This window comes from Eulemur rufifrons, chromosome 20, assembly GCF_041146395.1.
Source record: "Eulemur rufifrons isolate Redbay chromosome 20, OSU_ERuf_1, whole genome shotgun sequence".
NCBI lineage: Eukaryota > Metazoa > Chordata > Mammalia > Primates > Lemuridae > Eulemur > Eulemur rufifrons.
The window spans coordinates 32,132,598-32,158,563 of NC_091002.1; the positions used below are offsets into that span (position 1 = coordinate 32,132,598).

Below are 25,966 nucleotides of genomic sequence, written 5' to 3' on the forward strand. Positions count from 1 at the left end.
ATTTAGTTAAAAGGCAAGCAAAAGAGAAAAAATGTTAATGAACTTTTGATTTATTAGAAAAACATTGAAAATATACATTGTGACAATTGGATATTAAATGTTTATTATAATGCAGAAAAATTTTCCTTTAAAAATACATTGTATCTCTTAAATTATGATTTGATTATTTCAGTGCAAAAGCTATTTTCTTAAAGAAACTATGACACCTCCACTTGAATACACTGCAGTCACATATTTCCTCTTATAGAATACATTTGGTCTTGTTTTGATGGGATAAACTGCTTTTGAATATACTCACTATGTTATGCATGGTTTATTTATTTAAATGTTCAGCATAATTTTTCTTGACAGCCTTTTCTTTCTCTTGAAATGTTATGTAACAAAAACACCAGGACCAATTGGTATTTTAGCTTATCCATCTATTCCATATGCTGCTAGATGAAGTGGAAAAATGTGCGTCATCACTATGCTGGGCACATTTCAGTCTCAGCCTATCTTTTCTCCTGTACATCAATTTTTTTTCTTCATGGAAATAATTTCACAGCAGGTTAGATTCCTGTTACATTATCTGTGACCACTGATGTTAAGGTCTATATGGTAGAGGCCACAAGATATCCAAATTCAAATTTACTTGGATTGCTGCTTGAATTTAATCTGCTTCAAGGCCAGTTAGATCTGTGTAGATTCAAAAAGGAATGAATGTTTTTCAATCTAAATTTGGTCACTGGACAATTTATGATAGATCTCCAACACGAGTATTTTATGAGCAAGTCAAATGATATCACCCTGCATCAGAGACTAGGAAGCAGCAACAACAAAAAAAAAACTGTAAGAAAAGTTGGCAATTTTCATACCCACTATATGGGAGCCAATAAATTCAAACTAAGTACTAAGTTAATGTCTTAGTTTGGAATCCTCCAGAAGCAGACCCTGAGACACGGATTTGAATACAATTAGTGTTTCTGAGCAGTGATCCCAGGGAACCAGTAGGGCAGGAGAGACATGAGGTAGAAAAGGGAAGACAACCACTAAAAGATGTGATTTTTCTCAAGCAAGTTACAAAGAGTTTTCAAAACGCATGAGGGAATTCTGGGGGACTGTGTAGAATATGCATTTTAGAGTTATTCCATGCAAAGGGTAAGGGAGCTATGATCGATATACACCAACTTCTGAGTGGCACTTTTAGCCAGTTACGCACGTTGCAAGAAAAAGCAGGCAGTTGGAATTAGGGCAGTCTGCACTACCATGGTTTCAGGCCAAAGGGCTATAAACTTGGCATTGACAATCCCCACCATAGTTAGCTTCAGAATTGGATGAAAAGCCTCCCACGATTATAATGCCACAGCCTCAGTAATTCAAATTCCAGTGGCATTAAACTCAGTACCTTGTATCTGACAGTAATCAAGTGTGTTTGGGTTTAGAAAAATATTTTCCAAATGTGACACTACTCTTTTGGCAAGACTTAATGATTAAATACATGAGTGATTTCTCAACAATTCATGTAAATGAGCATCACCAGCAAGGCTTCTTCAAGTTCTAAATTAGTGGTTCTCACACTTTGAGATTCATCAGAATCAGCTAGAGGGCTTAATAAAACACAGATGACTGGGCTCCCACCCCCAGAGTTTCTGATTTAGTAAGTGTGGGTGGGCCTGAGAACTCGCATTTATAACAAGATCCCAAGTGATGCTAATGCTGCTGTTCTAGGGACCACAGCTCCAGAGCCTCTGCTCTGCACAATCTCACATACTTTGCGTGCCCCTGCCCTAATCATTTCTACCATTATTAACAAAAGAAGTACGTTATATTCTTCAGATAAAGGAAATGTTAAGAGGCCTTGGTTTTCAATACACTTCTAACTAGACGAGTTAAGCAAAGGAAGTTTTTTTTCTGCCTCTGATGAAGGCCGACAACTCAAGGTTGGTATCGTCTATCTACAGTTGAAAATTCTATCATATTTATAATCATTTTGATTAATATATATTGAAAGATGGTCATTCATAGCAAGAATTCATAGGTAGGGATTCGGTTGATAAGTTTTCTGAGTGGTCTTTTATTAACATTAATATAAAGCACTAAATAATTATGCATGTCATGTTTTTATTATTGACAGGTCATTGATCTCTGATGTGTCAAGTCATAGTTCCAACTTTTAGGATGTTTTATTCTCCTTAGCATAAAATTAGACAAAATATTCAGGTTTAAGAAAACAATTCAGAGTTCTTGTTATTTTTCCTCTTTTAGTCATTTTAAAACTTCATTGGATGTGCTACAAAAAGAAAGGGGGGAGTAATATGGGGTAGGCTCTGGATGAAGTTCAGTGGCAGTCAGCTGGACAAGTGTGCAAAAGGACTGGCATTTAAGGGTGTCCAGCAACATTTTGGGTCTTAGGTAATTGCTATTCTGTCAAGCCAGTGAGAGATAATCACTCCTTCCTTTGTGCTCACATTTTATAATTTTACCATGGTACTTATCTCAGCATATCACATTATTGTTTTGTGTTTCACATTCTCCCACTAGTCTGGGGACTTCTTGAAGCTAGGGCTGTGTCTCACTCATGTCTCTGACCCTAACACCTGCCACAGTGCCAGGTACACAGAAGTACACTCAATAAATTTTAGATAAATGGATAAATAAATCAATGCATGTGTAGGGAGTGAAGGCCAAAAACAAAGTAAATGTAAGTAGAGAATGAGCCATGCATCAGTGGCATTTGCCATCCAATCCAGTATTCCAAGTATAGAAATATGTTCCTAGATTTGAGATTAGGATGGCTCTCTGGCTGACACTGTCAACTGAGCACCAGAACAGGCTTGGTAGAACCTACTAGATTTTCCTGTCACAGGTAAGGTCGGTTGTAGCTTTCCCTAAAGCTATTTATCCTTGTGTAAGTAAGAATGACCACGATTCATCAGAAAGGCTTCTAATCCCTCAGATTGAGTAATTTGAAGGAATCCCCCAAATTTTTGGAAGCAGCCCCAGGATTGAATATGCCAGAATGTGGTTACATGATGGGAAGCTGGGAAATAAGATTTAATTGACCAGCTCTTTCTTGTTATCCAAAGGAATAATGTTTTAAAATTGATTTACAACAGTATCGAACTGAAGTCACCCATTCCTGCCCTTGCTAGGTTCACTTCACTATAGCCATACGCTATAGGTTCTGAACATACTTTAACCCAGTGATAACAATGGAAGAAAAGGTTTTATTTTTATCTTTGCATTTTTCTTGTAGAAGAGAAAGAGATAAAGATTGATTGAAAGTAAAAAGGCCCCTGGGTTTCATACTAGCTCTTTCTCTCTTATGGCTATAAAGTACTCAAGATTGATCATTAGGATTTATTCTCTAATTTTAGTTTAAATTCATAATAGCCAAAAAAGCCCCTAGCAACTTTAAGAGGCCATCCTTATGGTGTAAAAATTGGCTAAAAAAGATGAATCATAAGTAAGAGAAACCTTCACATCTATACGTATATTCATCACTCTCCTAACCTCAATGTAAATCATGCAACACACATTACATATGTAAGAATGTTTTTGTTAGCATGACACTAGCTGTTGTGACAAACAGCACCAAAATGTCAGTGGCTTCAAACAATAGAATTTTATTTCTCTTTCATACAACAGTCCAACATAGATGTTCCTGGTTGATGGACAGCTTATTTCCACGTGGTGATTCAGAGAACTAGGTTCCCTCCATAATTCCCTACGACCTTGCTGGAGACAGGAAAAAGACAGTAGAGAAGTCCCATATGTTTCTAAAAAGCCCTGCCTGGACATTCTATTGGCAAGAACTAGTCAAATGGTCATCCCTGGATACAAAGATAGTGGGGAAGGCTTGTACACATCATCCCTGGCTTAGGCAGCTGCACCTAGGTGCAGTAGACACCATGAAAATGTGAATGCAAATTTTGAGGATAACTAGTTATTTTCTGCAATTAAATCAAGATAATGGAATTCAGATCTGCCCAATGTAGAATTACTCTAAGTTAACTGCCATTCACATAACGGTAAAGCCAGTAAAGTGACCACTTTGTATTCCAAATCACCTCTATAGACCTCTTGAAGAAATGGATTCATCAGCAGAAGGATGTGGGCTAGAAGACTTACAAAAGAGCATTTCTATAGAAACACTTTGCACTTCAGTTTATTAGATTTCCAATTCCAACCCCGCTGGATCTAGCACAGTTACATCATCATTCTTATCTGATAAAAGAAAAAACTGGGGAAAAAAGGGAGATGTCCCAAATTCTTTAGCAAATGCCTTTTATTCTAGAAGTGGATCAAAAGCTTACCCAGGGATAAGGAACGTGTTTTCCTCTTCTCAGTAATAGTTGCCTTGTTAAGGTCTCAGGACACCAGCAGAATGTGGCTATGTCTCCACTCATGTAATAAAGGGTGGAAGCCAGCCCCGAGTGGGGAGGCCCCAGCTGGCTTTAGGGTAGTTATCCATCAAGTCCAAAGACAAACACATGGAACACATTAACTCAGATATTCCAGAAGTTACAAAGTGACCTATGTGGTGTTTTGTAAATTTCAAATTTAGATGCTAACTCTGACCAATCAGGAGATTTAACATGAAATCCAGATTTCTGGCTTTTTTTTTTTTTTTTTTATTTCAGCGTATTATGGCGGTACAAAAGCTTAGGTTACATATATTGCACTTGCCCCCCCCTCCCCGAGTCAGAGCTTCAAGTGTGTCCATTCCCCAGACAGTGCGCATCACACTCATTACATAGGTATACCCCCATCCTCTCCCCACCAACACCTAATTAGTGTTATTCCCAAATATGCACTTGGGTGATGATCAGGGAAACCAATTTGATGGTGAGTACATGTGGTGCTTATTTTTCCATTCTTGAGATACTTCATTTCGTAGAATGGGTTCCAACTCTATCCAGGAGAACATAAGAGATTCTATATCACCATTATTTCTTATAGCTGAGTAATATTCCATGGTATACATATACCACATTTTATTAATCCACTCATGTATCGATGGGCACTTGGGTTGTTTCCACATCTTTGCAATTGTGAATTGTGCTGCTATAAACATTCAGGTGCAGATGTCTTTTTTATAGAATGACTTTTGTTCTTTTGGGTAGATGCCCAATAATGGGATTGCTGGATCAAATAGTAGGTCTACTTGAATCTGTTTAAGGTATCTCCATATTGCTTTCCACAGAGGTTGCACTAGTTTGCAGTCCCACCAGCAATGTATGAGTGTTCCTGTTTCTCCACATCCACACCAACATTTATTGTTATGGGACTTTTTGATAAAGGCCATTCTCACTGGAGTTAAGTGATATCTCCTTGTGGTTTTTATTTGCATTTCCCTGATGATTAGAGATGTTGAACACTTTTTCATGTTTGTTGGCCATTCTTATATCTTCTTTTGAAAATTTTCTATTCATGTCCTTTGCCCACTTTTTGATAGGGTTGTTTGATTTTTTCTTGCTGATTTTCCTGAATTCTAAATAAATTCTTGTTATCAGTCCTTTACCAGATGTGTAGCATGTGAAAATTTTTCTTATTCTGTAGGTTGTCTGTCTGCTCTCATGACTGTTTCTTTGGCTGTGCAGACGCTTTTTAATTTAATCAGGTCCCATTCATTTATTTTTGTTGTTGCTGTGATTGCCTTTGGGGTCTCCATAAATTCTTTGCCTAGGCCAATGTCTATAAAAGTCTTTCCCACATTTTGTTCTAGAATTCTAATAGTTTCACACCTACAGTTTAAGTCTGTTATCCATCGTGATTTGATTTTTGTGAGAGGTGAAAGATGTGGGTTCTGTTTCAGTCCTCTACATGTGGCTATCCAGTTTTCCCAGCACCATTTATCGAATAAGGATTCTTTTCCCCAGAGTATGTTTTTGTCTGCTTTGTCAAAGATTAGATGGCTACATGAGGATGGTTTTATATCTGGATTTTCTGTTCTGTTCCACTGGTCTGTGTCCCTGCCCTTGTGCCCATACCATGCAGTTTTAATAACCACAGCCTTGTAGTATAGTTTGAAGTCTGGTAAATTAATACCTCCCATTTTGTTTTTATTGCCTGAAATTGCTTTTGCTAAACGGGGTCTTCTCTGGTTCCATACAAAACATAAAATTATTTTTTCTATCTCTGTGAAAAATGATGTTGGTAATTTAATAGGGATTGCATTGAATCTGTAGATCACTTTGGGCAGTATAGACATTTTAACAATGTTGATTCTTCTGATCCATGAGCATGGTATGGTTTTCCACCTGTTTGCATGCTCTGTGATTTCCTTCCTCAAGGTTTCATAGTTCTCCCTGTAGAGGTCCTTTACCTCCTTAAATATATTCCTAGGTATTTTATTTTCTTTGTTGCTATTGTGAAGAGTATTGAGTCCTTAATTCAGTTCTCCCTTTGACTATTATTGGCATATATGAATGCCTCTGATTTGCGTGTATTGATTTTGTATCCTGAGACTTTACTGAATTCATTGATCAATTCCAGGAGTCTCTTGGTTGAATCCTTGGGGTTTTCTAGATATAATATCATATCATCAGCAAAGAGTGAGAGTTTGATCTCTTCTGTCCTATTTGGACACCCTTGATTCTGCTCTCTTGCCTGATAGCTCTCTCAAGGACTTCCAGTACTATGTTGAAAAATAATGGGAACAGTGGGCACCCTTATCTGGTTCCAGTTCTAAGTGAGAATGCTTTCAGTTTTTTCCCATTCAGTATGATGTTGGCTGTCAGTTTGTCATATATGGCTTGTATCATTTTTAGATAGGCCCCGTGTATGCCTATTTTGTTAAGCATTCTTATCATAAAAGGGTGGTGAATTTCGTCAAATGCTTTTTCTGCATCTATTGAGAGGATCATATGGTCTTTATTTTTGCTTCTATTTATGTGATGAATTACATTGATAGATTTGCGTATGTTGAACCATCCCTGCATCTCTGGGATGAAGCCCACTTGGTCGTGATGGATTATTTTTTGATAAGCACTTGGATTCGATTTGCTAGGATTTTATTGAGAATTTTTGCATCTATATTCATAAGGGATAGTGGTCTGTAATTTTCTTTTTTGTTGCATCCTTTCCTGGTTTGGTATCAAAGTTATGTTGGCTTGATAAAATGTGTTGGGGAGAATTCCGTCCTTCTCGATGTTGGAGAATAACTTTTGTAGGATGGGCACCAGTTCTTCTTTGTAGGTGTGGTAAAATTAGGGTGTGAACCCATCTGGTCCAGGGCTTTTCTTTTTGGGAAGGTTTTTTATTGCTGTTTCTATTTCAGTTCTTGATATTGGTCTATTCAGGCTGCAGTTCCTACAGGCGATGGTCTGCCCCACTGCAATGTCTGCAAGGTCCATGCGCTAATCTCTCCCGACTGAGGGAGCACTCAGAGTTCACACATCAAAACAGGACCGTTGGCCATAGGTCGCACAAGGGTGGGGAGCTCATAGCGAGAGTCTCTGGCTTCTTTTGAAAAATCAAATGTGGCAAACCTGAGCATACACTTCCACATGGCAGTAATCCAGTTGGCAAGATGGGGGGACCGCTGTTTGTAACCAAGGCTCACCCTCGCGCTGCATTCACCACAGGTGCCACCCGGCCCTTGTCACTCATTTGCCTTTTGACCTGGCTCTACTTCAGTTTGCTCTTCCTAAGAAATCCCATCATAGTTTTCAGCTTCACCTTGGGTGGAGAATTCAGCCAGGACAAATAGCCTTCTCAAAATGCCTATGAGGCCAGGAAACAAATGTCTAGTTTCTTTTCAGATCGAGTTGTAAATGGTCAACCTAAAACCACAGCAATTTAAGCAGGGGACATAAACATCATGTTTAGAAGGAGTGACTATATAATTAGGACACACTCACTCCCTAAGCATCAAAATCAATTACCCTGATAAAACCCTAGGACAGCTAACCACTCTTGAAATATACATTTATAAAAAGAAAAAGAAAAACCAAAACTAATTTTAGGTGATCAGGAGAAGGGTGTTCTCCAGGGACATGGCTGAGTTCATTCTAGGACATTGGACACAGCCTGTCTCTTGTTTTTTAAATGCTATGTGCAGGCTTTGAGTTGAGAGAGGGGTTGTAGCTAGGGCTCAAGTTGGGTAATTATTAATCCTTGGGGAGTCTCAAAAGGAGTTAGCATAAAGGTATGTGCATATGAGCAAACACAAGGGTGGGATTCTCCATGGGAAAAAGCCTTTGGAGCCCCGAGACATCCAGAGGAGGATGTTTCACGGGACTCCAGCTTATCTGAGATGGTTGCATTTGTTTCTACCGTGTCTCAGTGTAAGAGTTGAATTCATAAGTTCATTTCTTCCCTGTCGGTAACATTCCACCTGATTGAAAAGAAATACACACTTCATCTAAAAACAATTGGCTTTCGAATGGCCTTTTATTTCAATTGACTTGAGGCCTCTTATTGATTTTTGCAGGGTTTATCTGGCTGAAGGAATGGGATTCTTCTGGTGCTTTCTTAGCCTCTCTTGAGAGGGCCCTCATGCCAATGCTCCTACTGGTGCAGCTAAACTGGAAGGCACAAACTAGTGACTTGCAGACTAGATTGAGCCTATCATTTGACTCTGGGTATATGTTAAAATTTCTGAATTTAAGTGCTTTATACAAGAAAAAAAATTCTAATTGGCCACAGGTCCTGCTACTGCTCTGTTGCCTTATACCAGATCTAATTCACATATTTACATTGTTTCTTGGATCCCATAGATGCTTGAGTTCAGAGGTTCTGAAATTAATATACATGTATTAAGTTGGCTAATACATGTAAGGTCTTAAGAACAGTGCCTGCCATGCAATAAACACTTAGTAACTTGTAATTATTGCTATGATTATATTGCCAGCATTATTTTTATGGTTCTATATTTCCCTGTTTATCAGCAATATTTACTAGATTGGAATAAAGAAAAAAAAAATCATAGATTAAAAGAAAAAAGGAAAGTCTCTTGGGGCATAACCAGTTTTCCATTTGCTTGTCCTTTCTTATAATATCAGACTCTTTACAGAAATACTCTAATTAGACTGCACTTAATAACAAACAGAAAAACAGCCAGCTGACCAAATGAACATCCTAGACTGAAGAATTACGTGGGAGTAAAAGCCAGTCTCTTCCAAGTATGACAAACACAAACAGAACAGTCTAGTGAAGGTTTAAAAATGGCTGGGCTAATCACAGCTGGTTGAGAGTTCTTATTATTTTCCACGAAAATCATACTTTATTATTAACAAGACAACATTTCCATAAGACACTGCGCCATGAGACCCCGCGCCATGAGACCCCTCGTCAACATCACTTTTCAGTAAAAGACGTTTATCAATTGTTTTGTGAAAGCAACTTTAAAATCGTAGACGTGAAAGGAAAACACATTGGAATTATTTGTCATTCTTACCTTAACACACAGATCTTCACACATCCTGCTTTTCCATAGTAAGGGGTTAGCCTGGAATGGTGGGGATGAAGCCTTGGACTAGGGGTGAGAGTTTAGTGTTCAGACCTTGATTCTGCCCTAAACCACTTGGGTGGAGGCTTTCATTTTGTCACCTCATGAATGATAGGATTTGATAAATAATGTGCTGAATATTTATTTCCTCAAAATTATAAAACAAGTCTCTTAAGGTTCCTTAGCCCAGAGCATAGGTTTTCAAAGATTTCTTTTGGTATTTCAAGTACCATCGTAACTTTCTGTTTGACAAGGTTATTTCTGGACTATTATCTAGATTATTAATTATTTTAGTAAAATCAAAATGACTCATTCACAGTCATTTTTATTCCCAGCTATAATGGACCCCAGTTGAGTCTTCCCACAGACAGCACCTAACTAGAAATAGGAAATTCCTAGGCCTTGATAGCAGGCCCCATTAGGGGAAAGTACTCCGGTGCTGACACAAAACTTTCAAGGCCTGGAACCCACCCGTTAGCTGGGGTGAAATTGCTTGCTGAGTAGCTTATTTATTGCTTTAAATTGTAATATAAGTTGCTGTTAGGTGATGAGTGGCTAGGGTATGCATGTGTATAAGGCAACAAGAAACTCACTCCTGAAACATGGTAAACAACTCGATCTATGTCAAAGCCATAGAATTTAATGAACATTTTTAAGAGAAATGATGAGCACCATGGGAGCATGATATAATAATGCTACACAATAAAGATAACATTTCACTGCCATACAATAATAAACATTTATTTAGCTCACAGGCTTGTGGCGTTCAGCTGTGGCAGAGCTTAGCTGGGCTTGTTCATGCATCTGTGGTCCGTTACAGGTCAGATAGGTGGCTCCACTGCTCTTGGCTGCACTTGCTCACATCTCCAGATGCAGAGTGATCTAGGATGATTTGGGCTGTGTAGCTGGGATGATTGGGGTGACTCAGCTCTGTTCCATCCTCTGGTAGAGGATATGTCTCATCCTCTACCAGACTAGTCCAAGCATGTTCCCATGGCAGAGGAACAGGAGTGAAAGCTAAACAAGTGCTTTATCAAGCCTCTGCTTGGGCCCTGTTTGCTAACATACTGTTGGCCAAAGTCAGTCACATGACCACCTGATAGTCAAGGGATGGAGAAATGGACTCTACATCTTTAGTAAGAGGAACTTAGAGTCATAAGGTAAAGGCTGTGGATACAGGACAGGGGCATTAATCTAGTCCATATACCATAGAGAAGACTTGGCTCGGTTCTGGTCCTAGTTTTGCTATTAGAGAGTCATATCCTTCTATGAGCAATAGGGTTGTATTAAGTAAAAGGAAAGGATTTGACTATATAATTGCTAAAGTCCCTTTCCAAGACTTCTAAGTCTTGGAGGGTTTGACTGTATAATTGCTAACTTTCCTTTCCAAGGTTTCTACAGTAATCTCTAGATGCCTGTGAGATGATTACAAAAGAAATTTTAAAGTACATTTCAAGATTCAGAGGTATAACATATGGGTTATGCTAAGAATTGTAACATTTCAGACGTATATTAGAAAAGACACAGAAAAAAAGGAATGGGGATGGAGCCAGGGAAAAAGTCACAAAAATTTGATTATGTACTTCACTGTTTTAAGAGCAAATTTCCTCAGTGTCAGTTTCATGGAGTATATAGAGGGGTTTACATAGAAGACCTATGTCAGAATGCATTTGGCTTTTGACTTGAAATAAAATTTAAAAAGAAAATGTATGTTAGAAACTGTGCTTGGTAAATTACGTGATCTCTAGCTTCTGTCTTTCCTCTGTTACTGATTCTATATTTGGATCTACTTAGTATTTTGCCTACGTTGCTCTTGAATCCTCCATCTTCCTCTTCCCGCACACTTAGCCACCCCCATTCTGCCCTTCACCAGTAGCCTCCCAGGAACACTTTGAATCCAAACCTGAACATCAGCAACTCTGGAGGTCTGGATAGACAAGATCTGCAAAAAGAATCCTTTAATGTGTATCTAGACCCTGAAATAATGCTGTTAAGGAGAAAAGAGGATGCACAAAACGAGAAAATTGTTGGAAGACCTTTGTCTAATGGAATGCTTTCAATGTTCCCTAGACCAGCAACATCAGCATCACCTGGGAGCTTGTTACGGATGCAGACTCTCTTGCTTCATCCCAGATCTACTGAATCAGAATCTGCATCTTAACAAAATCCCCAGGTGCTCTGTACATTAACTATTGAGAAGCACTGATCTAAATCTTGTTCATCTTGCCACTTTCAATGTGCATCCTATCTTTTAAAGGAGTGTGCCCCCATTGTAATCTGTGGCTAATTATAATGAAATGTGATAATGATATAATTTCTGTATATTAGAGAAGATTCAAAGATTGAGATTCATATTCTAATCACTTGTACATATGTGGACTGTATACCTTTACATTGAGCAAAGAAGAGGGAAGTCACAGCTTGAGAACTCTGTCTCCTAGTCAATGTCATCTGTTAAAGGTCCTATGGGGGGAAGGTTGAGAGCTTCTTCCTAGAATAAAGCTAGTATCAAGGGTACTGGCCAATCCTACAAGGGCCAATTTCTTAAGTTTACTCTCCTCCATAAAGAATGTCCCATATCACTTTAAGGCTACTAACCAGTCTTCATTTTTAACATCCACATCCCATCTGGTCTGTAGTGACCATTCATCCCAACATGCTATTTTCCCCATACACATTCCTTGTCACCTTGGAAAAATTTCAAGTTCTTCAATCCCTACAGTACCAAACACAGGGCCTTTCATCAGTTAGGGTATTTAGAAATATTATTTTTTGGTAAATGCATCAAAATCAACAACAAACCAGAATGTAGTCCAAAAGAGAGATCCAACAAGTACCATGATTGTGTTGCATTGACCAAATAATGACTCAAATGATATAACTGGAAAGGACAAGGACCTGTTAATGGACAGGGTTCAGATGTTTTTGGCTGCAATGCAAATCCTTTTTTCTCTCTCTCTCTTTAGAAATAAGAGCATACAATGTTAATTACTAAACAATCACAATATGCTAAGCATTTAACATGCATGATCTCATTTAAACCTTTTAACGCCTGGAGAAATTGGTATTATCTCTATATATGAGACATTCAAATCCAAAAAGATTAAATAAGTTGCCCAAGGACATATTGAGTAAAATGCAGGCATTCTAGACCCTATGTGGAGAAAGAATCATGTCTATCCTTAAATGAATTATCCACTTTGTGTAGATCTATGGCAACAGTTTAATTTATGGTTGCCTTCTTAACCCTTTGCAAGAGGTCCTATTGCTAATTGGTATTTGTTCACAAAATAAAAATTAATTTTAATATTACTTTCAAGTAAATGTAATTATTAAGGAAAATCTGTCAAAAATATAGGCATGCACTATATTGCAGCACATGATAAAAAGCAACAGGAATTTATACCCAGTGTGAATTGACTATATTCTTCCACAATGGCATGAACTATCTAATTCATTTCTGTTTAAATCTGGAGTATTTTCCACAGTGACCTAGAAATACACTGATCACCATTTTAATCCTTTTCTTTGTATTTCAGTTGCCAGTGGAAACCTTGAATTACTAGGATGAACAAATGCTGCATTTTTTTTGAGTGGTTTATAACTTTGAACTCGAGTTCATGTTTACTAGGAATTGTTTGTCTATAGGTGTCACTCCTGCCCTGGGTTATGGAGGAATTCAAACAGTCTGAATTTCCTCTGCCTCTTCTGAGACTCAACGGGTCTTATCAATTTTTGAAGAGTCTGTGCTATAATTTGTGGGGACTGGGTACTCAATTCACAGGAATAACGTGAGTTTGGAAACTGTGCTCACTGATGGCGCTGGTTTGGGTTTCTGATTCCCTTTTCCTCCAAAGGGTCCTATGATTCATTCACTTCCTTGCCTCATCCCCAAGATTATGGACTGAGTTTTCCTAGTTGCCATTTCAAGAGTGGAGTCCCCTAGCTTCCTACAGAGACTTCAGTTTCAGCACTCCAACACCCAACATTCCCAGGCCTACTCTCCCATCCTCTTAGAATGTCAAAGCTCCAGCCCTCCAAGATGGAGAACTACTCTGCTACCCCTTGAGCCTTTTAACTTTGAGTCCCTTCATTATTTCTATAACTCAGGGATTTCCTTTTCTTATATTCAAACTCAGCTCTAGAGTAGAATAAATGTGTGTGTTCTGTTTTATTCAGCATTTACCTGTGTTTGGAATAGAAAATGAATTTCTCACGCAATCAGCCATGCTGACCCAAAGTCCCACTGCAATTTATTCTAAGGAAACTTAAGGAAAACACACAAACAAACAAACAAAAACTGAAATGGTTAGGATATATAATGTAGTCCCATTTGCCTAGATGCCACCTTCCAATAATCCTTGTCTAACTTGGCAGACCTTACTCTGTAATTTTTATATGATCCTATTACTTCCATTTTGAGTAAAATTCATGAGATTATTCCAAAAATAAGATGAGGCCTTGCAAGGTGGTTCAGGCTATGAAACCACCCATGCTACGATTTTATTTTTTTTATTTTTATTTTTATTTTGCTTTATCCATTGTTTTTAATATCCTCAGCTAACTGATGATGATGTTGAGGTTAAAATACTATAGTCCCTGTAGTAATTCTTCATAAAATTTTCCTGGTTACTGTATCCCACATTCAGAGTTCTGTATTTTTCTTTTTTACATTTAAAAATATATTAGATTATGATTTCATTTTAGAATGCTATTTTCATGCTAAAAATAAAATAATCACATCACCATAAAAAAAAATAGAAAAAATAAAAATACTCATAATCCAAACACCATTTATATCTTAATGTTTCCTTTACAGTGTTTTATATTTTCAAAAAATATTCTCATAGTTAATCACAATATATATACAACTATAGATAGGTTTTTTTCATTTATCACAATAACAAAATTATTTCTTCCTATTTTCAAACCCATTTATTAGTTTATATTTGTTTGGCTGTATCATATTTCCTTAAGTGGGAGCATTATGATTTTACAGAAATGCTTAAGTTTTATTGAGGTTTTTGTTGTTTCTTTGGTAGTTTTACTATTTTCCCTAATCTTTAGCAGTAAATTTCAAAATATTTTGAGCAAGATAATTACAGTATCAGATTATCATACCTATGTCCCAAAGGCCATAAAAGATCGCAAGGGGCTGGGGGCGGGGGGTCAAGGGACAGGTAAAGAAAAAGAAATAAAATAAAAAACTTCAAGAAATTAAATTTTAAATATACATAGCCTCTATTATACATCTCAAAATTTCTGAGAGTAAATTTGGAATGTTATCACAAAAAATGATAAGTATTTGAGGTGATGGATATGGATACTTAGCTTGATTTAATTCCACATTATGAATCATAATATCACTTTGTACCCATAAATATATACAATTTTAAATTAATTTACAATAAAAATATACATATATATATGCACAATAGATGCTCCTGGAGAAGGGAAAAAAAGTAATCTAAACTGTCCAATGAGAAATGAAACTGAAACAGAATGACCCTATGTGTATATCAAAAGTAACATAATCATGCAAAGAATATAATTATGTCAAGTCAATTTTAGCAAAGTAATGTAATTGTGTGCCTTTAGTGGGATATATTCTGTGAATAAAAAGAACCTCAAAAAAGTCTTAAGCTTCACTTGATCAGTTTATTGCTTGCTTATATTATTGAAACCATTTAATATTCCTGTATATTCTAATGTTATCAGAAAGCAAACTTTTTTTGTTGTATGAGAAATTATATACAAATATAAAATCAAACAAGCTAAGAAAATAACTCTGTAACATTGCATTTAAATTTGAAATATCAATTTGTATGAGAATTTTTCACAATGTGTTTCCTAACTGTCCACTGAGATGATGTAGAAGCAATGATACTCCAGTAGCAATGAGCACTCTTAGGATCCAAAGTTTGCTTTATGAATGTCTTCCCCAAGGAACTGGAGATCCTTGAGAAAGTGTCTGGCTGATTTCAGGTGCAGAGAAAATAAATACAAGAGAGTTTGGGAAATTTTGCTGTACCTAGAAAAGTAAACAAATGCTTACAAACCAATGAGGTTATATCAAAAGGACGCAGGAGCTGGCCTGAAAGTGCTCCCACTGGTCAAACATGGGATAATTTGAGCATCAAAAAGAGTAATAATTGCAACTAACCTCAATCCAAGGAATAAATTTTAAAAAATGTTGTGTAGTTATTTTCAGAGACAGAAAGAAAACTCATTTTTTGGCTTTCAAAATGATAATTATCCCAATTCTTTACTCAGAAAATGTATACTTAAAGGAAAATGATGAAACACTAACCCTTCCTTTTTATGAGGAACTCTAGTTCATCTCCATAAATGAAGGCAGGTGCTTCCTTCTTCTTCTGTAGAAGAATACCAGATAAATAAAAAAGAATTAGAAAATTACCATTTACCTCCAATGAGACAGCCAAGAAAAATCAATTACATGAAAGAGCACTAAGGAAATTTTATACAGATCCAGAGTTTGACCCCACAGAATAATTGCCAATTACAAGGAGAAAAACATGCCTTGACAAAATTGAGGTCTGCTGTTCACCACTTTTATCCAGGTGATCAAAGAGCATCATTGATAATAGGACAAGTAGATACTATGCATCCACTGACATGTTGCAATATGAGTTATAATGGAATACCTATTGAAACATTCTTGCAAAAACAAACATTTAACCTCCATCTAATCAAGCCTAGAGACTTGGCTTTTATTTACAGGAAATGCAAGGTTTCAAGGACCAACTTAAATGACAACACAAGCAAATAATCAGAGAAGTACAAAATGTAGGCATCCAAAAGAAAATAGGACAACACTCTTCAACAAATTCAAGTTATAAAAAATTTTACAGCAATAAATAATTCAAGGGAAAATGAGAAAGACATAACAGCCAAATTGAATACATGAACTTTGAATTCTGGTAAAAAAAAAAAAAAAAAGCCAAAAGAGATTTTGGAGGGGTAATATTAGGAAAATTTGAACATGGATAGGTGTTAGATAACATTAAGGAATTATTACTAATTTCCTTAAAATGATACAGACACTGCCACTATGTAGGAAACTATCCTTATTTTTAGATGTGTGCTACAGTATTTGTGGGTGAAATATCATGTCTGTAACATTTTCAAATGATTCAGCAAAAATATAGAGACAGATAAAAGATAAAGTATATGTGACAAAAACTTGAAATTAAGGTTGTTTTCATAGGTTGTTTTTGTTTTGTTTTGTTTGTTTGTTTTGCCTATACAAACAATGCTGAAGTGAATACCCTATTGCATCAATTCTTAAAAGTGGAGTTGCTGGGTCAAAAGCTTGCATACTGTCTTCTTATAGATACTGTCAGATAATTGCCCAATGTTTGAAAGTGTCAGTTTCTCACCATGTATTATTGCATCTTTAAAGGAATTGTTTACCAATATAATGTTCCTTGAAAAGGTGTTGTGCACAAAAAAAACTATAGGCCAATATCTCTGATGAATATAGATGCAAAAATCCTCAACAAAATACTAGCAAATCAAATACAACAACACATTAAAAAAATATTCATCATGATCAAGGGGGCCCATCCAAGAGATACAAGGATATTCAACATATACAAATCCATCAATGTGACACATCAAATCAACAGAATGAAGAAGAAAATCCATATGATAATTTCAACTGATGCTGAAAAAGCATTTAACAAAATTCAACACCTCTTCATGATAAAAAAAAATCAAAATGCTGGGCATAGAAAGAACATACCTCAACATGATAAAAGCCATATATAACAGACCCATAGCTAGTATCATACTGAATGGAGAAAAACTGAATGCCTCTCCTCTAAGATCTGGAAGAAGATAAGAATGCCCACTTTCACCACTGTTATTCAACATAGTACTGGAAGTTCTAGCTAGAGCAATCAGACAAGAGAAAGAAATAAAGGGCATACACATTGGAAATGAAAAAGTCAAATTATCCTTGTTTGCAGATGATATGATCTTATACCTAGAGAAACCTAAAAATGCCACAAAATAACCTATTATAACTGATTAACAAATTCAGTAACGTTGCAGGGATACGGTCAACATACAAAAATCAGTAGCATTTCTATATGCCAATAGCAAACAATCTGAAAAAGAAACAAAGTAATCCCATTTACGATAGCTAGAAATAAAATAAAATACATAGGAATAAGCTTAACCAGAGAAGTGAAAGATCTCTATAATGAAAACTATGAAACATTGACGAAAGAAATGGAAGAGGTCACAAAAAAAAAAATGGAAAAATATTCCATGCTCATGGATCAGAAGAATCAATATTGTTAAAATGTTCATACTACCCAAAGCAATCTACAGATTCAATGCAATCCCCATCAAAATACCAATGACATCCTTCACAGAAATAGAAAAAAATAATCCTAAAATTTATACAGAACCACAAAAGACCAAGAATAGCCAACGCCATCTTGAGCAAAATGAACAAAAGTGGAGGAATCACATTACCTGACTTCAAATTATACTACAGAGCTGTGGTAACCAAAACAGCATGGTACATGATCTACAGACGCATAGATCAATGGAACAGAATAGAAAACCCAGAAGTAGATCCACACATTTATAGTGAACTTACTTTTGACAAAGATGCCAAGAACATACAGTGGGGAAAGGACAGTCTCTTCAATAAATAGTGCTGGGAAAACTGGATATCTATATGCAGAAGAATGGACCTAGACCCCTGTCTCTTACCATATGTAGAAATCAAATCAAAATGGATTAAAAACTTAAATCTAAGATGTGAAACCATGAAACTACTAAAAGAAAACATTGGTGAAACACTTCAGAATATTGGTCTGGGCAATGATATCTTGAGTAATACTCCCAAAGGACAGGCAACCAAAGCAAAATTGAACAAATAGGATCACATCAAGCAAACTAAATCTTCAACAAGATATCATCTCACCCTAGTTAAAATAGCTTTTACCAAAAAGATAGGCACTAATTAATGCTAGTGAGGATGTGGAGAAAGGGGAACCCTCATACACTGTTGGTGGTAATGTATATTAGTGAAACCATTATGGAGAACAGTATGGAAATTCCTCAAAAAACTAAAAATAGAACTACTGTATGACCAGCAACCCTACTGCTAGGTATATATCCAAAAGAAAGGAAATCAGTATGTCAAAAAAATACCTGCACTCCCATGTTTATTGCAGTACTATTCACAATAGCCAAGATTTGGAATCAACTTAAGTATCCATCATTGGATGAATGGATAAAGAAAATGTGTTACATGTACACAATGGAATACTATTCAGCCATAAAAAAGAAATCCTGCCATTTGCAACAATAGGGATGGAGCATTATGTTAAGTGAAATAAGCCAAGCACAGAAAGAACAGATCTCACGTGATCTCACTCAGATGTGGGAGCTAAACATTAAAACAATTGATCTCATAGAGAAAGAGTAGAATGATGGTTACCAGGGGCTGGGAAGGGTAGTGCAGAGGTGGGGATAAAGGCCAGTAGTTTATGGGTACAAAATATAGTTAGATAGTAATATTTCATAGCACAATAAAGTTACTATAGTCAACAATAAGTTATGGTATACTGTAAAATAACTAAGAGTAGAATTGGAATGTTCCTAACATAAAGAAATGATACATTCTTGTGGTGATGGGTTCCCCAGTTATCCTGATTTGATTAATACACATTGTATTCCTGTATCAAACATCACATGTACCTTATTAATATATTTAATAGAACTATTATGTACCCATAATACTTTTTTAAAAAGTGTTGTGCTATTGTATTTCCCTGATTGCTAATGAGGCTCATATATGCATGCATATATATATATACACACTTATATACATATATACACTGTATATATGTATATATTTGTATTTCTTTCCTTATGAATTACTTGGTTTGTGCTAATTTTGCACAGAAATAGATAATTTTCATTAGATAAATATACCTCTATTTTTTTCTTTATGGTTTTAGTCTTGTTTATGAAAGTCTCTGTACCCCATGATTATATAATCCACCAGTAAGATTTTCTCCCAAGATTTTTATTGCTTTGCATTTTATATTAAGATCTTTAATACACTTCATTGGACAAAATGGCCTGAGTTGGACCTGAGTTCCAAATTGTGAAAACCTTGCAAATATTTGTCTGTGCATTCTCTAGTCACATTTTTAAAAAGTTTTATCAGTTCTTGTTATTCCACTATAGTTTATTGTTCTCTGGTTTCAATTTGTTTCCTTGGAAATTGGTTTTGATTGTCTCTGGCTAATAACTCAGTAACCTGGCTTATTTTATATTTATGCCACATTTGTGTTATGCTGGGTTTTGTGTGTTTGTGTGTTTTCTGTTGTAAGCTAACCTTCATGAGTAATTTTGGTTACTCTTTGGTCTTCACCTACATTTTTGCCTGTAAAAACTTCCCCTAACTAGATCGAATCCCTGCTTTTGTTCTTTAGACAAATGAAAAGAATTTCAGAGGCAGAATAGTATCCTGTATGCTAAAATCTTTGACACCATAGTCAGACAGGACTAAACTCATTTAAGTTATTAATAACTGTATTGACTTTTCCTACTTAACTACCCAGAGTTCACAGAAGCGATGAGTGGGCAATGTCTTTTGAAAATCAGGTTAGCTGAGAAATTTAATAAATGAGTCTGGCTAATCAACTTAGGAACTCGGCCTATAATTAAAAAAAAATCCCTGACAATGGTCTTATTTATTAATTTCTGAGTATAACAGCTCAACTTAGAGGTTAAATTCAACCATGTTCTTTCCTCTTTTTTGCACACTTCCCAAAGATTTTATAAATTTAGATCAAGCAAATTCCTGTTTGCTAATGTTGTACTAGAAAATCGACAAGGCATAGCCTACAAAATCAGATTTCTCTTTAAAATCTATCTGTCCTATAGTGATTTTTCCCCCCAAGAATGTGTTTTGAGGCCACAGCAATGAGCATATGGAGTCAGCTGAATTAAATTAATTAAACCGAGTGTTTCCTGAGACTCCTTTGTATTCTCCATACTTGAAGTTATTGCCATAATATTGCTGCCTAACAACCAACCACAAACTCAGTGTCATAAAACAGTAAGCGTTTACTAAGTTCACAAGCTTATGAGCTGGCCAGGCGTCTCTGGTCTGGACCAGGCTGAGCTGACCTCAGGAGGCTCGCTCATGCCTATGTTTAGCCGGTGGATCGGCTAGGGACTAGCTGCCTTAGAACAGCTTCACTTTCGTGTCTGAGAGTCAATGGAAGTGATGGGGGGTGATGTAACTGGGCCACGTGTCTCCTCCTCCAGCAAGCTAGGCTGAGCTCATTCACATAAGCCTGCAGCAGGTTTGAGAGCGGAAGCACACAAGGCCTTTTGAGGTCCAGGCTCAGAACTGCAAACACTTCTGGCACATTCTCCTGGCCAGAACAAACCACAAGGCTTCCCCAGATTCTAGGAGTTGGGATGAGCTGCGAAGTCATACTGCAAAGCCTGTCTCTGCCAGGAGGGGTGGAAAATTACTGCCATTTGTGCAATCCATGTACCATTTCCGCCTAACATACAGTTTGAGTTGCACAGAGTAGAAACGCAACATGTTTTGAGTACAAGAACCAGAACGTGGCAATTAGGTAGGATGACACTGAACCCGAGAGCAGGAGCAATCAAGAGGAAGCCCTAGTGATCCAGGGAGAACCATTTAAGCTCAGGATTGTAGGAAGGGAAAATGAAAGGCGGTCCAAACTGGAATTCTACAGTTGACCCGAGTCCTCTGGTCTGAGCCCTATTTAAATCTGCTAGGACAGAGAATACAAACTCTCCACAAGCCCAGTAGGGCTCTCACATCTGACTCGAATTGATTGCCAACAATGAAAAATCAGGAACACTGAACATGAAGATTTGAATTTCTGACATCTATTGAAAAACAAGAATCTGACAAGTATCAGGTAGAACTGAGTTGTTGGCACCCCCAGTAGATGGGGCCTGGTCTCTCTAGCTCCTCAGAGTCCCCACTACTTTCTTACACACAGCCTGCTGCTTGTATTTTCATGACTTGCCTGGGCCCCTGTATACATCCGAGTTTGTAACCCTTGGGCTAGAATAGCTCTAGGCTACTGATGGATGGGCTAGTGGGAATGAAGCCAGACATTGCCCTCTATACCATTCATATTTTCTTACAGTGATCAAGTCCTTAAGTTTATAAGAAGAAAAGGAAAAAGCTCTAACTTGAAATTTAATAAGAAATACAATTTTGAAATCAATTCATTAATAATTGTATGACTTTTTAAGAAGAGTGAAATATATGGCATTTAATATAAGTAATGAAGCAGTGACTTAGTTTAGAATGCAATAAAATCTACTATTATTCCATAATAAAAGGAAGAGTCTCCTAAAGTTATAACTTAGCCACAATTGGGTCAATGATTATAAATTATTAAAAATCGTTATTAAAATTGAATTACTAAAATTTAAGTTCTTATTAGAATTAAATAATTTAAACTGTTAAAAAGTGTTGGTTTAAGTATTTGGCATTTTTCTTACATTTTATTTTTCTTTTCTTTTCTTTTTTAATAATTAAGAAAAGAAACAGATCTATGGCCATACCACCTTGAATGCGCCCATCTCATCTGATCTTGGAAGCTAAGCAGGGTTGGTCCCGGTTAGTACTTGGATGGGAGAACAGCACTTATCAAGAGTGATAGGTTAATTGTCATTGGTGAATAAGACCCTAACAAATTGTCTGCTAGGTCAGATACAATAATATATCCACAGTGGAAGGTCCTCAAGTCCCACCCAAATGAAAATAGGAATCTGCTGTTTCCTCCAAACAGGATCACTTACTTTTCTCCCTTCCCCTACCTTCCCCGGAAACGAAACTTTAATCACATACATCACTGAATGAAAATTGAGTTGAATTCATGATGAAGCCTGATGACAGTAAATGGAACCTGTTGAACACCAAGCTAAGATTTTACTCATGTAAAAGAGTGTGACATTGTAAAAGTCCCACTTCCTTCTAAATTGTTGGTACAGCAGAGAAAGAAGTGGCAATTTTCCTCTTGACTTTTTTTGGTGTGAATGTAAGGGAGTACAAGTGCAGTTTCATTACATGGATATATTGCATAGTGGTGAAGTCTGGGCTTATAACCATCACCTGAATAGTGTACATTGTACCCATAGGTAATTTCTCATCCCTCACCCTCTTCTACCCCCCATGCTTCCGAGTCTCTCAGGCCTATTATTACACGCACTCTAGGTCCACGTGTATACATTGTTTAGCTCCCACTTATAAGTGGTCCTCTTGACTTTGATGCTCCAGTGATTTCCTTGCCCTGATGCTGGGGGCAGGGTTCAAGGTGCTCCATTTTATCAATGTGAATCTCAGGGCCCTGAGTGCCCCTCTCACCGCATTTCCTCTGTGGCTTGTTAGAATTTGTATGCTGGCACAACAAATTCGTAAATACCCCACATTTTATAGTTGGGGCGAAGAGTTGACTTTCAACACTCAGCCTAAACCATTTTTATCAGACACCTTTTGATGTGGGAAAAAAAAAAAAAAAAAACATTCAAACAAGATCCACAATCCATTGTCTGAATGTCTTACGGCCTGTTGGTTTTCAGAATAACGTTCCTGATTTTGGAAAGGTGATATGATGCATAATACTTCAGAGAAGCCTGGGTAATTTGATCAAACAAATTAATATGTCAGCAGTAAAGTGCAGGGATAGTCACATGAAGGGGAATAAATAAAATTATAAATGGCCCAATATCACTTACTGTTGACGTGTTTGCCACAAATTTACAAAAAAAAAAAAAAAAAACTTTTGGATTTCAAAACTTTGGGGATTTTACAATTATTATACAAACAAGAGATTATTTAATATAGAAAACTTTGGGGATTTTACAATTATTATACAAACAAGAGATTATTTAATATAGGTTAAATAACTAAGTGTTGATAAAATGTATAGGGTGTAGAAGCAAGAGTGAAAGGAGTTAAACTAAAAAGGATGTTGTCAAGCAGCTGACACTGTTCAAAAGGAGGTCACAGGAGACACAGAGGGGATGCCCTGGGGACTGGTTTCACCCTGGAGGGCCCTGGGTTTGGGCAAACCCCAGAGGCTGCACTGAAAGCTGCAGTTGGAGGACGTACAGCCAGCGTCCAGACAAAAAGTAGAATCAGGAACTCAGAGTAGAACCCAGACAGGGGGCTATCAGAGTGGCCAAAGTCGACCAGCCTCATTGCAATTTAGAATCACCCCTGAGTTACTGAGAAATGCAGGATCTCAGGCTCCACCCAGACCTCCTGAATTAGAAATGAGATCAAGATTCCAGATGATTTGTGTGTACCTTAAAGCAGCGGTCCCCAAGCTATGGTGAGTTGTATAATTATTCCATTATATATTACAATGTAATAATAATAGAAATAAAGTGCATAATAAATATAATGCATTTGAATCATCCTAAAACCATCCCCCGACCCCTCCCCAGTCCATGGAAAAATTGTCTTCCATGAAAATGGTCCCTGGTGCCAAAAAGTTTGGGGACCGCTGCTTTAAAGTTTGAAAAGCACAAAAAGAAATTACTTACAGGTTTGAAGGACTCATCTTAAGAAAAGTTGCCTCAAGGCTAATAAGAGAAGTAAGAAGCACTTAGTCTGGCCTGGCGTTTCAAAGATCCTGCTTCCTCCTTCCCATTCAATAAGGGGAGAGAATTTTATTTACAATTCTGGGTTTTCAGCTGGGCTCAGCAAGGCAGAGCTTTCCAGCAGACAACTCTCCCTGCCCTTCCCACCTTCTCCCTGTTTCTACCGGAGAATCCTGGCGTTTACAACTGTTTTATGACCAGGGCCTCCATGTAAGCCTTCATTTAAAGTAAGTTTTCCATGACTTTAAAAAGTCTGAAAATTCTCCAGGGCATAAAGTAGGCACATTAAAAGACAGTTTTAAAGGTAGCTAAAACAGTTTACAAGGCAAATAAAAACGAGAATGAAAACGGAATCAAATAAAGAGGTGATAAAAGAAGTCAAAATAAAAGTTAGAGTTGGTTACATGAGTGAGGTTACTTTGTAAAAATGCACCCAGCATCGGCTTCCTGGGCTCTGGCTCAGGCTGCACGTTATGAAGCCCACTCCACGTGCCTCTATCTACTCCAGTTGGCTTCTTTTCTTTTTCTTTTTCTTAAGTACCAATAACTTTTTATTTATTCACTGTATTTTCCCAGGGAAAGTAGAAGGGAAAGGAAAAGAGGAAGCACGTGTGCTACAAAATGATTAAAAAATGAGAAAGAAAGTGCCCAGTGCAGCAAAATCAGACATCAGATAAACACACCCCAGCATGGGGTCACCAAAGCCCAGGGGGCTCAGTGTCCTGCAGTGGAAGAATGAGGGGAAGAGATCAAGAAAAGAACAAACAAATACAAGCTTTCCTACCCTACCCTCCCCCTCCCCATACATTCAAGATTTCGCACAAACCTTCGGTTTCTAGCAGTAAACATAGAGTTACATTCATTAGTCTGTCTCCTATTAAACAATCTTTTGGCCACTTTGACATAAGTTTCTTGCAGCTGTATAAAAGTTCGTGAGTTACTTGGATTTACATTCATGATCCCTGTCTTGGTTTCCTGCCCCCACTTTCTACATGGAAGGACCCAAGTTGCTTCTCTCTGCTTGAGGATTACAGACTAAGTGCGTTTCATCCACCCAGAATACAGCAGTGTTTCAGGGGTTTGGCGTGAATCACCATCCAGAAATGGTCTTGACTTAGGAGGTTGGGATCAAGGAACGGAGGGTTCCTAGCTTCTTTGGGATGTTTGCATAAATTATTTAAGAGCTGTGGAGACACCCCAAGACGTAAATGCATATGTGTGTGGGTGTGTAGGTTTTTTTGGGGAACGTGGGGGGAATGGGAAATAGGGTAGGGTAGGAGACAAGTTTTTAGGACAGAAGATCTGGTCAAAGATAGGAAACAGGGGAAGGGGAACCTAAAGGTTGGGGTTCAAGATCCCCACTTCAAGAGGAGGGTCTCCCCAAGCTAATGTTTCAGATCCTTTTGCCTGGTGCAGAAGCTTCCGTCAAAGATGCGTTGGCTATTTTTCTCTCAATAAAACCCCAAAAAGCACATGAAAACCAACCCATTATATTTACACAAACTAAGCCACCTAGCAATCACCAACTCAGTAAAGTCCTACACAGTCCAGACACATACAGTAACTAGGGTGGGGGCAGCATTTAGGAAAGACAAGAGCCCAGAATCAGACACACACCAACCAATGCATTCTATTGCGTTTGTCCCATTTCAGCACAATGCGGTAGGTTTGTGGTGATCTCACAGCACACAGACAAAATTCCCTTTTTTTCCTTTAGCTGCCACGACACTATTACTATTGCAGCAGGACAGGACACTGGCTCTGGGCACCACAAAAGGCCCTCGCTTATGGGCCTCCCCAGAACCTAAGAACTTTGAAAGGCTAAGATTTTAGTCCTCAATTCATATTATCCATCCCTCCACAGCACAGGAT

General features: G+C 37.3%; 1 protein-coding gene across 2 annotated transcripts in view; it reads left to right on the top strand.

Annotated features, from left to right (window-relative positions):
• PLCB1 (phospholipase C beta 1) overlaps positions 1 to 25,966 on the top strand; it is a 652,483-nt gene that overhangs the window by 622,820 nt on the left and 3,697 nt on the right. The window lies entirely within an intron of this gene.